The sequence below is a fragment of the Macaca fascicularis genome, chromosome 11 (genome assembly GCF_037993035.2).
Source record: "Macaca fascicularis isolate 582-1 chromosome 11, T2T-MFA8v1.1".
Lineage (NCBI taxonomy): Eukaryota > Metazoa > Chordata > Mammalia > Primates > Cercopithecidae > Macaca > Macaca fascicularis.
The window spans coordinates 80,521,537-80,534,176 of NC_088385.1; positions in this window are offsets into that span (position 1 = coordinate 80,521,537).

Genomic DNA, 12,640 nt, shown 5'->3' on the forward strand with positions numbered 1-12,640 from the left:
ATTTATTGAGTTTTTCATCATTAGGATAATTCCCCTGGGTTCTGAATATTCCCATCTCTCTATCAGGGATGAATACAGCTGTGAGAATCTTCTAAGAAAGACTTTCAACTTTCTGAAATTTAGTTAATTTTAAATTCTTTGCTTCTGTAACTTTCTTATGTGTTGAAAAGATATCTGATGGTTTAGCTTCCCTAGCTTGTTATCATTGTTAGGCTGGAAACATCTGTCTCTGGTGATTTTCTACATCCTCATCATAAGTGAAAGACTGAAAGTATGTTTTTGAATCTATAGTGAGTCTTGCAAAAGTGTATTATCAAGACAGAAGAGTAGCGCAAAAAGCATGTATAGATCTTTTTTCCTATATTCTAAGATAGTATAGATTGTAATACATTTCCTATATTTAATAAAAGTTTTTATCTTTAAAGTAAAAGCAAATGAAAACAATCAAAATAATACTATATTTATTATACATCTATACCTATATTTTAGAGATAAAATAATGTATAATTATTATCATGAGAAAACAATGTATTTTCAAATTGTCATTGCTAAACTTCTGTTTGCAAATTTTAAACATGCCTATGTTGCACATATAAGACGCTTCACCCATAAGAAATGTGTGTGGGTACTACACTTACACTTGTCAGTCAAGAAAATATATGCTATTATTTGAATAATTTATTCAAAACTTTCATGTAGACATCAAAGAAATCTAAAGAGAGGTCTTTGCAGCTACAGGGATATTACTAGCCTCAGGTCCACCCACCTCCCTCAACCAGAGACAATTGTTTCAGAACAATAAAATCATTCATTGCTGTTTGTTTGTACAAGGCGAAGTCTCCAATAGTACTAACAGTAGTGATTTTAGAAATATGTTAAAAATAACACCAAATAAGTCATGCTTAGATTTAAGAATTCAGATAACAACTTCAGATGATTATTGAGGCAATCCAATTGGGATGAGGGTAGAACTCTAAATGTCTTTTCTCCTAAATTTAAATATCTAGTTATTTGAGCGTGATCATTTTTTAGAGATTTTTAAAATACTTCAGATGAAACTCTTTCTATGGAGGTGCTTTTGTAAAGTAGTGCAATTAAGTGGCTGATAACATAAAGGTACAACCATGGGTTTACTAAATGACAAGAAATCTGTCAGCTACTTCCTGCTTGAAATTTATGGCTTTATAGGAGTGATGAAGTGAATAAAGCAAGATAACATAAATAGAATGGTAATTTAAAATATCACACCCTGTTGCTTAAAAAAAAAAAAAAAAAAAAAAAAAACACCCTGCATATTCTGGGATGCTTTTTCTCTTTTAGTAATTGTTCCGTACATGCAGCCTGTTTTCTGGAAAACAGTTTTTCAGAAATGTTTATTGAGAAAATTAATAAATAATGAATAAATTTATATTTTACACCCCAGTGGAGAGGATGCGGAGAAATAGGAACACTTTTACACTGTTGGTGGGACTGTAAACTAGTTCAACCATTGTGGAAAACAGTGTAGCGATTCTTCAAGGATCTAGAACTAGAAATACCACTTGACCCAGCCATCCCATTACTGGGGATATGCCCAAAGGATTATAAGTCATGCTGCTATAAAGACACAAGCACACATATGTTTATTGCAGCACTATTCACAATAGCGAAGACCTGGAACCAACCCAAATGTCCATCAATGACAGACTGGATTAAGTAAATGTGGCACACATACACCATGGAATACTATGCAGCCATAAAAAAGGATGAGTTTGTGTCCTTTATAGGGACATGGACGCAGCTGGAAACCATCATTCTCAGCAAACTATCACAAGAATAGAAAACCAAACACCACATGTTCTCACTTATAGGTGGGAATTGAACAATGAGAACACTTGGACACAGGTAGGGGATCATCACACACCAGGTCCTATTGTGGGGGGGAGGGGGAAGGGATAGCATTAGGAAATATACCTAATGTAAATGACAAGTTAATGGGTGCAGCACACCAACATGGCACATGTATACATATGTAACAAACCTGCACATTGTACACATGTACCCTAGAACTTAAAGTACAATTAAAAAAAAAATGTATGCAAAGGAGAAACTGTGTCTCAAATTGAAGGCAGATGGTATGCACCCAATAATAAAGTGGGAGTATGAGCTGTTAAAAATAATAATAATAATAATAATAATTTATTAACATTTTAGACTAAACTATACTGAATTTTTCTAGGGCAAGAGTGAAGATAGCAACAGTAGATGTGGATATGTAAAGGTGATGGAGATGAAGGCAGTGACTGAAAGACTTATGAAAGATAAAGTGATAGCATCTTGAAAAATAGTAGGGGGAGCAAGAAGGTAAAATAGAAGTTTCCACACAGCATCTCTCACCACAAGGACACCCATTAAACAAATATCTACACAGGAAAAATAAAACCTTCATAAGAACCCCAAATCAGGTAAGCACTCATAGTACCTAGTTTTAACTTCATATCATCTAAAGAGGCCTTGTAGAGATAGAAAAAAGAGTCCTGAATTGCCAGCATCACCTTTTCCACTCTTGGCAGTGCTGCATGATGCAGAGAGTATATCTGGGTGCTGGGGAAAGGAGAAGACAGTAATTGTGAGGCATTGAACCCAGTGGTGACCTGTCAGAGAGTAAAGGAAAACAAGACCAAACTCAGCTGATGCCCACATATGGAGGGAACATTTAAACCAGGCCTAGCCAGAGGGAAATCACCAATCCCAGTCATCCAAACGTAAGTTCCCACAAACCTCACCATCAAGGGCTACAGTGCTCTGTGTCTCCAAGTAGACTTGAAAGGCAGTCTAGGCCATAAGAACTGCAAATCTTAGGTGAGTCCTAATGTGAACAAGACCCACAGACAGTGGACTGGGGAGCATGTGACACACTGAGAAACCAGTTGGGGCAGGCAAGGGAGTGCTGGCAACTTTCATTCCCAAGCACCTCAGCGTGGGGCTCCTTCCTTTAACCTGAGGAGAGGAGAGAAAGAATGGTGAGAATTTTGTATTGCACCTAGGATACTAGTTCAGCCACAACAGGATAGGGCACTGGTCAACTATGAGGCCACCATTCCAGGCCTGAGCTCCCAGATGAGTTTTCTAGACACACCGTGGGCCAGAAGGGAACATGCTGCCTTGAGGGAAAGGACCCAGACCTGGAAGCATTTATTACCTGCTCACTGAACAGCTCTTGGGCCCCAAAGAACCAGTAGCAATACCCAGGTACCATATTAAGGGCCTTGGGTGAGTCTAAGAAGTTTTCTAGCTTGAAGTACTAGCACAGCCATAGAGGGATAGAGAACCAAGCAGGCTCTTGGAGTCCTCAATTCCAGGACTTGAATCTTGGACAGCATTTCTGGACCTCCTGTGGGCCAGAGGAAAGCATACTACCCTGAAGGGTGAATCCCAGGCCAGACAAAATTCTCCACAGCCTGAGTTTAGAGCATTTGAGCCTTAAGGGAACATCTGCAGTAGTCTTGCAGTACTCCTCATGGCCTGCAATGGGTGGGTGGGTGTGGCTATGAGGTGAAGCTCCTCTGTCTTTCGAAAGCAGAGGGAAGAGTGGGAAGGACTGTAACTTGCAGTTTCAGTGCCATCTCAGTTACAGTACAACATAACACCAGGTAGACTTCTAAAGTTTTGACTCTAGTCCCTGACTACTGAATGGCACCTCTGGACCCATCCAGGGCCTGGGGGCCCTTGCTGCCCTGAAAGGCAGGACATACGTCTGGCTGACTTTGCCACCAGCTGATTGTAGAGACCCAGGGCCTAGACTACACATAGGTAGTAAGCCTGGAAGTGGTTACATCAGGCCTTGGATGAGACCCACTTCTCTGCTGGCTTCAGGTCTGATCCAGCACAGTCATAGTGGTGGTGGCCACAGTGATATTTGTGTCACTTCATCCCCAGCTTTACATGGCTCAGAACAGACACAGAGATTCTGGGAGAAAGTAAGAGAAGAAAACCTGAGTATCTGCCTGAGAATTCTGCCAGATTTTATTCAAGACCAATAAGGTAGTATCTCTATGAGTCTGCAAGAACCACAGCACTATTGGGCATTTGGTGACCTCTAAAGCAAATGCAGCTTAGATCAAAACAGCCAAGTTCATTCAAATATCTGGAAAGCCTTCCCAAGAAAGATGGCCACAAATAAGCCCAGAAAGTGAAGAATATAATAAGCATCTAACTCTTCAATATCCAGACACTGAAGAACATCCGCTAGCATCAACACCATTCAGGAAAACATGATCTCAACAAATGAACTAAATAAGGAATCAGGGACCAAGCCTGGAGAAAAAAGATGTTTCAGCCAACTAATTCAAAATAGCTGTATTGAGGAAACTCAAAGAAATTCAACATAACACACAGAAGGATTTCAGAATTCTATCAGATAAATTTAACAAATGAAATAAATAAAAACAATCAAGTAGAAATTCTGGAGCTGAAAAATGCAACTGGCCTAGTAAAGAATGCATGAAAGTCCTTTAAGAGCAGAATTAAACAAGTGGAAGAAAGAATTATTGAGCTTGAATACAGGCATTTGAAAATATACAGTAAGAAGAGACAAAAGAAAACAGAATGAAAAACAATGAAGCATGCATACAGGATGTAGAAAATAACCTCACAAGGGCAAATATAAGATCCTTAAACAGGAAGGTAGAAAAAGAGATAAGGTTAGAATGCTTATTGAAAGAAATAATGACAGAATTTCCCAAACCTAAAGTTATCAATATCCAAGCACAAGAAGTTTATAAAACACCAAGCAGATTTAACTCAAATAAGACTACCACAAGGCATTTAATTTTTCCCAAAGGTTAAGGATAAAGAAAGAATTCTAAAAGCAGGGAGAAAAAAAAAAACAAAACGAAACAAAACATACAATGGAGCGCCCATACACCTGGCAGCAGACATTTCAGTGGAAACCTTACAGGCCAAGAAAAAGTGGTGCGACATATTTAAAGCGATGGAGAAAAAACATACTTTAGAACAGTACATCTGGAGAAAATATCCTTCAAACATGAGGGGAAATAAAGACCTTCCCAGACAAACAGAAGCTGAGGAATTTCATCAACAACAGAACTGAACTACAAGAAATGCTAAAGGGAGTACTTCAGTTAGAAAGAAAATAACATTAATGAGTGATCACCTGAAGGTACAAAACTCACCGGTAATAGTAAGTACACAGAAAGACACAAAACATTATAATATCATAACTATGGTATGTAAACTAATCTTATTGTAAGAAGAAAGACTAAACAATAAACCAATCAAACATAGTAACTACAACAACTTTTCAAAATACAGTCAGTACAATAAGATATACACAGAAACAACAGAAAGTTAAAAAGCAGAGAGACTAAGTTAAGCAGTAGAGTTTTTATTATTAGGGATTTTTTTTTATTGTTTGTTTGTTTATGCAAACAGTGTTTAGTCATTCTCGGGTTAAAACAATTAGCTATAAGACAGTATTTGCAAGCCTCATAGTAACCTCAAACCAAAAAATCATGCAATGGAGGCACAAAAACAAAAAGCCAAAAACTAAATCATATCACCAGAGAAAATCAAATTCACTAGAGGAAGATAGGAAGGAAAACAAGGAGGAAGAGAAGACCACAACACAACCAGAAAACAAATAACAATATGACAGAAGTAATTCCTTACTTATCAATAATAATATTGAATGTACATGGACTAAACTCTCCAATCAAAAGAAATAAACACACTTCACCTGTATAGGCACACATAAACTGAAAATAAAGAGATGGAAAAAGATATTCTATGTCAATGGAAAATAAAACAGAGCAGAAGTAGCTATACTCATATCAGAAAAATGTGGATTTCAAGACAAAAACTATCAGAAGTGATAAAGATGGTCACTGTATAATAATAAATGTGTCAGTTCAGAAAGAGGATATAACAATTTAAAATATATATGTACCCAACACTAGAGTGCCCAGATATATAAAGGAAATATTATTAGAGCTAAAGAGAGAGGTAGGCCTCAGTACAGTAATAACTAGAGACTTCAACATACCACTTTCATCATGAACAGATTTTCTAGACAGAAAAATCAATGAAGAAACATCAGACTTAATCTGCACTATAGATCAAATAGATCTAATAAATATTTACAGAAAAATTCATCTAATGTCTCAGAATACACATTTTTTCCCTTGGCACATTGGTCATTCTCAAGAATAGACCATATGTTAGTTCCCAAAACAAGTCTTAAAATATTCAAAGTAATTTAAATAATATCAAGAAACATCTCTGACCAGTATAAAATGAAACTAGAAATTAATAACAGAAGAATTTTGGAAATAATAAAAATACATTTCAATTAAACAATATGCTCCTGAATGACCAGTTGGTCAAATAATAAATTAAGGAAGAAATTGAAAAAAATAATGAAACAAAAGATAATGAAAACATAAGATACCCAAACTTATGGGATAGAGCAAAAGTGGTACTCAGGGAAGTTTATAGCTATAAGTACTTACATCAAAAAAAAAAAAAAAAAAGAGAAAAAAAAACATCAAATAAACAATCTAATGATGTATCTTACAGGACTAGAAAAACAAGAGCAAACAAAACCCAAAATCAGTAGAAGAAAAGAAATAACAAAGATCAGAGCAGAAATAAATGAAACTCAAATGAAAAAAAAATACAGAAGATCAATGAAACAAAAAGTTGATATTTTGAAAGGCTAAACAAAATTGTCAAAGCTATAGCAAGACCACTAAGGAAAAAAGAGAGAAGACACAAATAGATTAAATCAGAGATGTAAAAGGGGAAATAACAACTGATACTGCAAAAATGCAAAGGATGATTAATGGTTACTATAAGCAACTATATGACAGTAAATTGAAAAATCTACAAAAAAATGGACAAATTTCTACACACATATGACTGACCATGATTGAACCAGGAAGAAATTCAAAATCTGAACAGATCAATAGCAAGTAATGAGACCAAATTTGTAATAAAACTCTCCCACTAAAGAAAAGCCTAAGACCCAATGGCTTCACTGCTGAATTCTACCAAACATTTAAAGAAGAACTAAAACCAACCTTACTCAAACTATTCTGAATAATAGAGGATGAGGGAATACATTCCAATTCATTCTATGAGGCCAGTATTACCCAGATACTAAAACCAGACAAAGACACACTAAAAAAAGAAAAATGCAGGTAGATATCTCTGATCAATATTGATGTAAAAATCCTGAACAAAATATTAGCAAACTGCATTGAACAATACATCAGAAAGATCATTCATCATGACCATGTGGGATTTATTCCTGTTATGCAAGGATGGCTAAATATACAAATGAATTAATGTGATCTATCATGTCAACAGAATGAAGGATAAAACCCATATAATCATTTCAACTGATACTGAAAAAGCATTTGACAAAATTCAACATCCCTTCAAAATAAACCCCCCCAAAAACTAATGATAGAAGGAACATATCTGAACATAACAAAAGCCATATATGACAGACTCACAGCTAGTATCATACCAAACGGGAAAATCTGAAAGCTTTTTCTTTGAGATCTGGAACACAAAAAGAATGCCCACTGTCACTATTGTTATTCAATATAGTACTGAAAGTTCTGGCTAGAACAATCAGGCAAGAGAAAGATATAAAGGACATCCAAACTGGAAAGGAAGCAGTCAAATTATTTTTTATCTGAAGATGATGTGATCTTATATTTGAAAAAACCCTAAAGACTCCACAGGAAAACTATTAGAACTGATAAACAAATTCAGTAAAGTTGCAGGACACAAAATCAACATACAAAAATGAGTAGCATTTCTATATGCCAATCTACATTTCTATATGCCAATCTATATGAACAATCTGTAAAAAAAATGAAAAAGTAATCTAATTTACAATATCCACACATAAAATTAAATACATAGGAATTAACCAGATAAGTGAAAGATTTCTATAATGAAAACTTTAAGAGGACACAAAAAAATTGAAAAAATATTTTATTTTCATGGATTGGAGGAATCAATGCCATATTATCCAAAGCAATCTACAGATTCAATGCACTCTCTATCAAAATACCAATGACATTCTTCATAGTAATAGGATAAAAAAATCTAAATTTTTTATGAAACCACAAAGGACCCAGAGTAGCCAAAATTATCCTAAGCAAAAAGAACAAAACTGGAGGAAATACATACCTGATTTCACATTATACTAAAGAGCTATAGTAACCAAAACAACATAGTGCTACATAAAAACAGACACAAAAGCCAGTGGAACAGAATAGAGAAACAAGAATTAAATCCATAAGTCCATAGTGAACTTAGTTTCAACAAACGTGCCAAGAACATGCACTGGGGAAAAGACATCTCTTCAATAAATGGTGCTGGAAAAAACCTGGATATTCATATACAAAAAATGAAACTAGACACTTATTTCTTGCATATACAAATATCAAATCAAAATGAATTAACTACTTAAATATAAGACCTCAAAATATGAAACTACTACAATAAAACATTGGGGAAAATTTCCAGAACATTGGTCTGGACGAAAGTTTCTTGAGATATGACCTAGAAGCACAGGCAGCCAAAGCAAAACTGAACAAATACTATATTAAGTTAAAAACTTCTTCATAGAAAATGAGACAATCAACAAAGTAAAGAGGCAACCCATAGAATGGGAGAAAATATTTGTAAGCTGTCCATCTGATAGATTAATAATCAGAATATACAAGGAGTTCCAACAACTCCATAGGAAAAATTTTAATAATCCAATCAAAAATAGGCAAAAGATTTGAAGAGACATTTATCAAAAAGAGAGATATAAATGGCAAACAGGCAAATGAAAAGATGCTCACCATCACTGAGCATCAGAGAAATTGAGATCAAAATTACAATGAGATATAATTTCACCTCAGTTAAAATGGCTTATATCCAAAAGGCAGGCAACAATAAGTGCTGTAGTACTGATACAAGAACAAACAAATAGACCAATTGAACAGAACAGAGAACCAAGAAATAAGACCACACACTAACAACCATCTGATCTTTGACAAACCTGACAAAAATAGGTGATGGGGAAAGGACATTCTATTTAATAAATAGTGCTGGGAGAACGGGCTAGCCATATGCAGAACATTGAAACTGGACCTCTTCCTTCCAAACATCAACTCAAGACAGGTTAAAGACTCAAATGTAAAACTTGAAACTATAAAAACCCTGGAAAGACACCTAGGTAACATCATTCAGGAAATAGGTATGGGCAAAGATTTCATGACAAAGATGCCAAAAGCAACTGCAACTAAAAAAAAGGTTGACAAATGGGAACTACTTAAAATAACAGAGCTTCTGCACAGCAAGAGAAAATATCAGCAGAGGAAGCAGACAATCTAAAGAATGAGAAAAAAAAATGCAATCTATCCATCTGACAAAGGTCTAATATCAAGCATCTATAAGGACCTTAAACAAATTTACATGAAAAAAATAATCCCATTAAAAAGTGGCAAAGGACATGAACAGACACGTCTCAAAAGAAGACACACATGTGGCCAACAAACATTAAAAAAAAGTTCAACATCACTGATCATCGGAGAAATGCAAATCAAAATCACAATGAGATACCATCACATAACAATCAGAATGACTATTAATAAAATGCCAAAAAGAACAGATGTCAGTGAGGTTGTGAAGAAAAAGGAATGCTTTTACACTTTTGATGGGAGTGTAAATTAGCTCCACTGTGGAAGACAGAGTGGTGATTCCTCAAAGATCTACAGGAAGAAATACCATTAGACCCAACAATCCCAGGAGTAGGTATATACCCAAAGGAATATAAATTCTATTTATAAAGACACAAGGCCCCTTATGTTTATTGCAGCACTATTCACAATAGCAAAGACATGAAATCAACCCAAATGCCCATCAATGATAGACCAGATAAAGAAAATATCATACATATACACCATGGGGAATACTATGCAGCCATAAAAAGGAGATCATGTCCTTTGCAGGGATATAAATACAGCTGGAGGCCTTTATCCTTGGCAAAGTAACGCAGAAACAGAAAACCAAATACTGCATGTTCTCACTTATAAGTGGGAACTAAATGATGAGAACCCATGTTCACACAGTGGGAAACAACACACAGAGAGGCCAGTCATGGGATGGGGATGGGAGGAAGAAGAGGATCTGGAAGAATAGCTAATGGATGCTGGGCTTAACACCTGGGTTATGGGATACTCTGTGCAGCAAACCACTGTGGCACATGTTTACTTGTGTAAAAAACGTGCACATCCTTCACATCTACCCCTGAACTTAAAGTGAAAGTTGGAAATTGAAGTCAATTAGTACAATCACTATGTAGAATAGCTTAGATGTTCCTCAAAAAACTAAAAATTGAGCTACCATAATATCCAGCAATCCCACTGCTAGGTATGTATTCAGAAGAAAGGAAATCAGTATATAAAAGAGATATCTGTACTTTTATGTTTATTGTCACACTGTTTATAATAGCTAAGATTTAGAAGCAACCTAAGTATCCATCAACAAATGAATGGATGAAGAAAATGAGGTACTTATACACAATGAAGTACTATTAAGCCACTAAAAAGAATGACATCCAGTCATTTGCAACAACATGGATGGAACTAGAAATCATTATATTAAGTGAAATAAACGAGGAACAAAGAGACAGACATTGCATGTTCTCACTTATTTGTGGGATCTAAAAATCAAAACAATTGACCTCATGGACATAGAGAGTAGAATTATTACCAGTGTCTGGCAAGGGTAGCTGTGGGTGGGGGTGGAAGTGGGGAGGAGCTGGAGGGAGGTAGTGGTTACAAAAAAAATTAATTAGAAAGAATGAGTAAGACCTACTATTTGATAGGACAACAGAGTGACTATAGTCAATAATAACTTAATTGTCCATTTTACATTGTACATTTGTAAGAGTGTAATTGGATTGTTTGTAACTCAAAAGACAAATACTTGAGGGGATAGATACCCCATTCTACATGATGTACTTATTTCACATTGTACGTACCTTGTAAATATATACACCTTCTATGTACTCACAAAGTCTTTTTAAAAAGAAAAGGAAAGAAAAACATTATATTAAACTTCTGCAGAATGGGAGTGGGCCATGTGTCAATAAAACATTAGTATACATAAATGTGTAAATGTTACTGCATGACTCAGAAAAAGGAATTAACGGCAAAATTGTTCTTAAGTGAAAATTACAAGTGGAAAACAGGTACATGTAAGTATGAGTCTCAGTGTGATTATCTAAGAATGTATGTAATTAACTAACTTTGATGTTTTAGCAAAAATCTGTAAAACTGCAGGAATTCACATGAGAAAATAATTTTTGCCTGCCATAAGTTGAGTTCTGCTCCAGAGTCTTCTCATTCTAGAACACAGGTAGAAGGATCAGCTTCTCTTTGAGTCAGAGAAGGAAAAAAAAAGGAGATGATAGAAATCACAATGCCTTTTAAAACTTCTGAATAAGATAGTGCACACTGTATCCATTCACACTCCATTGGCGAAATTATATCACATGGCCAACTCCAAGATTTGTGGGACTAAATATGACATCAACATATCCACCAAACAATGGACTGAAATTTTAAGGCAATTGATCATGTTTTGGTAATCCTCTTACAAAATGAGTAGGTGGATGAGGAAGCCAATTGGACCTTCTTTGGAAATAATAATGCAATCTAACAGAGGGTACATTTGTCATTAGACATAGGTCATGATTGATTTAGTTACATATTAATTCATTCAACATATGTTGATTTTCTACTATGTGTTTATCAATGAATGAGATACAATTATTGCCTTCAAGAGACATGTCCATAAAGACTGTTGAAGAGAGTAACTATGTAATTAACATGTCATATGATAAATATAAGAATCTGCATAGGGAGCTATGAAATAGAAAAAATATTTAACTCAGGTTTGGATATTTAGAGGAAAAATTTAAGATCTGATATCTTGGCAGCTTCATCACCCAAGATTTTCTATTTAAAAAAAAATTTTTACTCTACTTTAAAAAAATGTAGCAATGCTAATTTATTCACTAAACTTGTATCTGAGTGATATTCAGAATAAAAAATAATTTACAATTAATTTACGGATAAGTTGATACTTTGAAAAATGATACAGGAATTTTTGACTTGTTGTAAGATTAATTATACAATATTAATTTGAAGCTAATGCCTGACATTCGGTTATTAAAGGGAGTTTGAATAAAACTTTGACCAGGCATCGCGTTTACAAGAGCATTTATTGATGACAAAGGAGAGAAGAAAAAGGGACAGAAAGACAAAAAGAAAGAGAAGAATTTACAGTCATTGAAATAGGCCTCACAAAAAATAACCTGGAATATGTTAACTGAAACAGAAACATAGAAAACCCCTGTATCCTCCAGAAATGAATATTTTAATGCAACAAATGGCAATCAGCATAAATAAATAATTTTGCCTATTATCCGAGTGATGGTGAAATCATAAATAATACTTTGACCAAGCTCTTGTCAAAGCCTTGTGATAATAATACAAAAAGATTTTTTTTTTTTGAGGGTGGTGAAACTACTTGGGAAAAGTTTGCATCAGTCACTTTTACATAA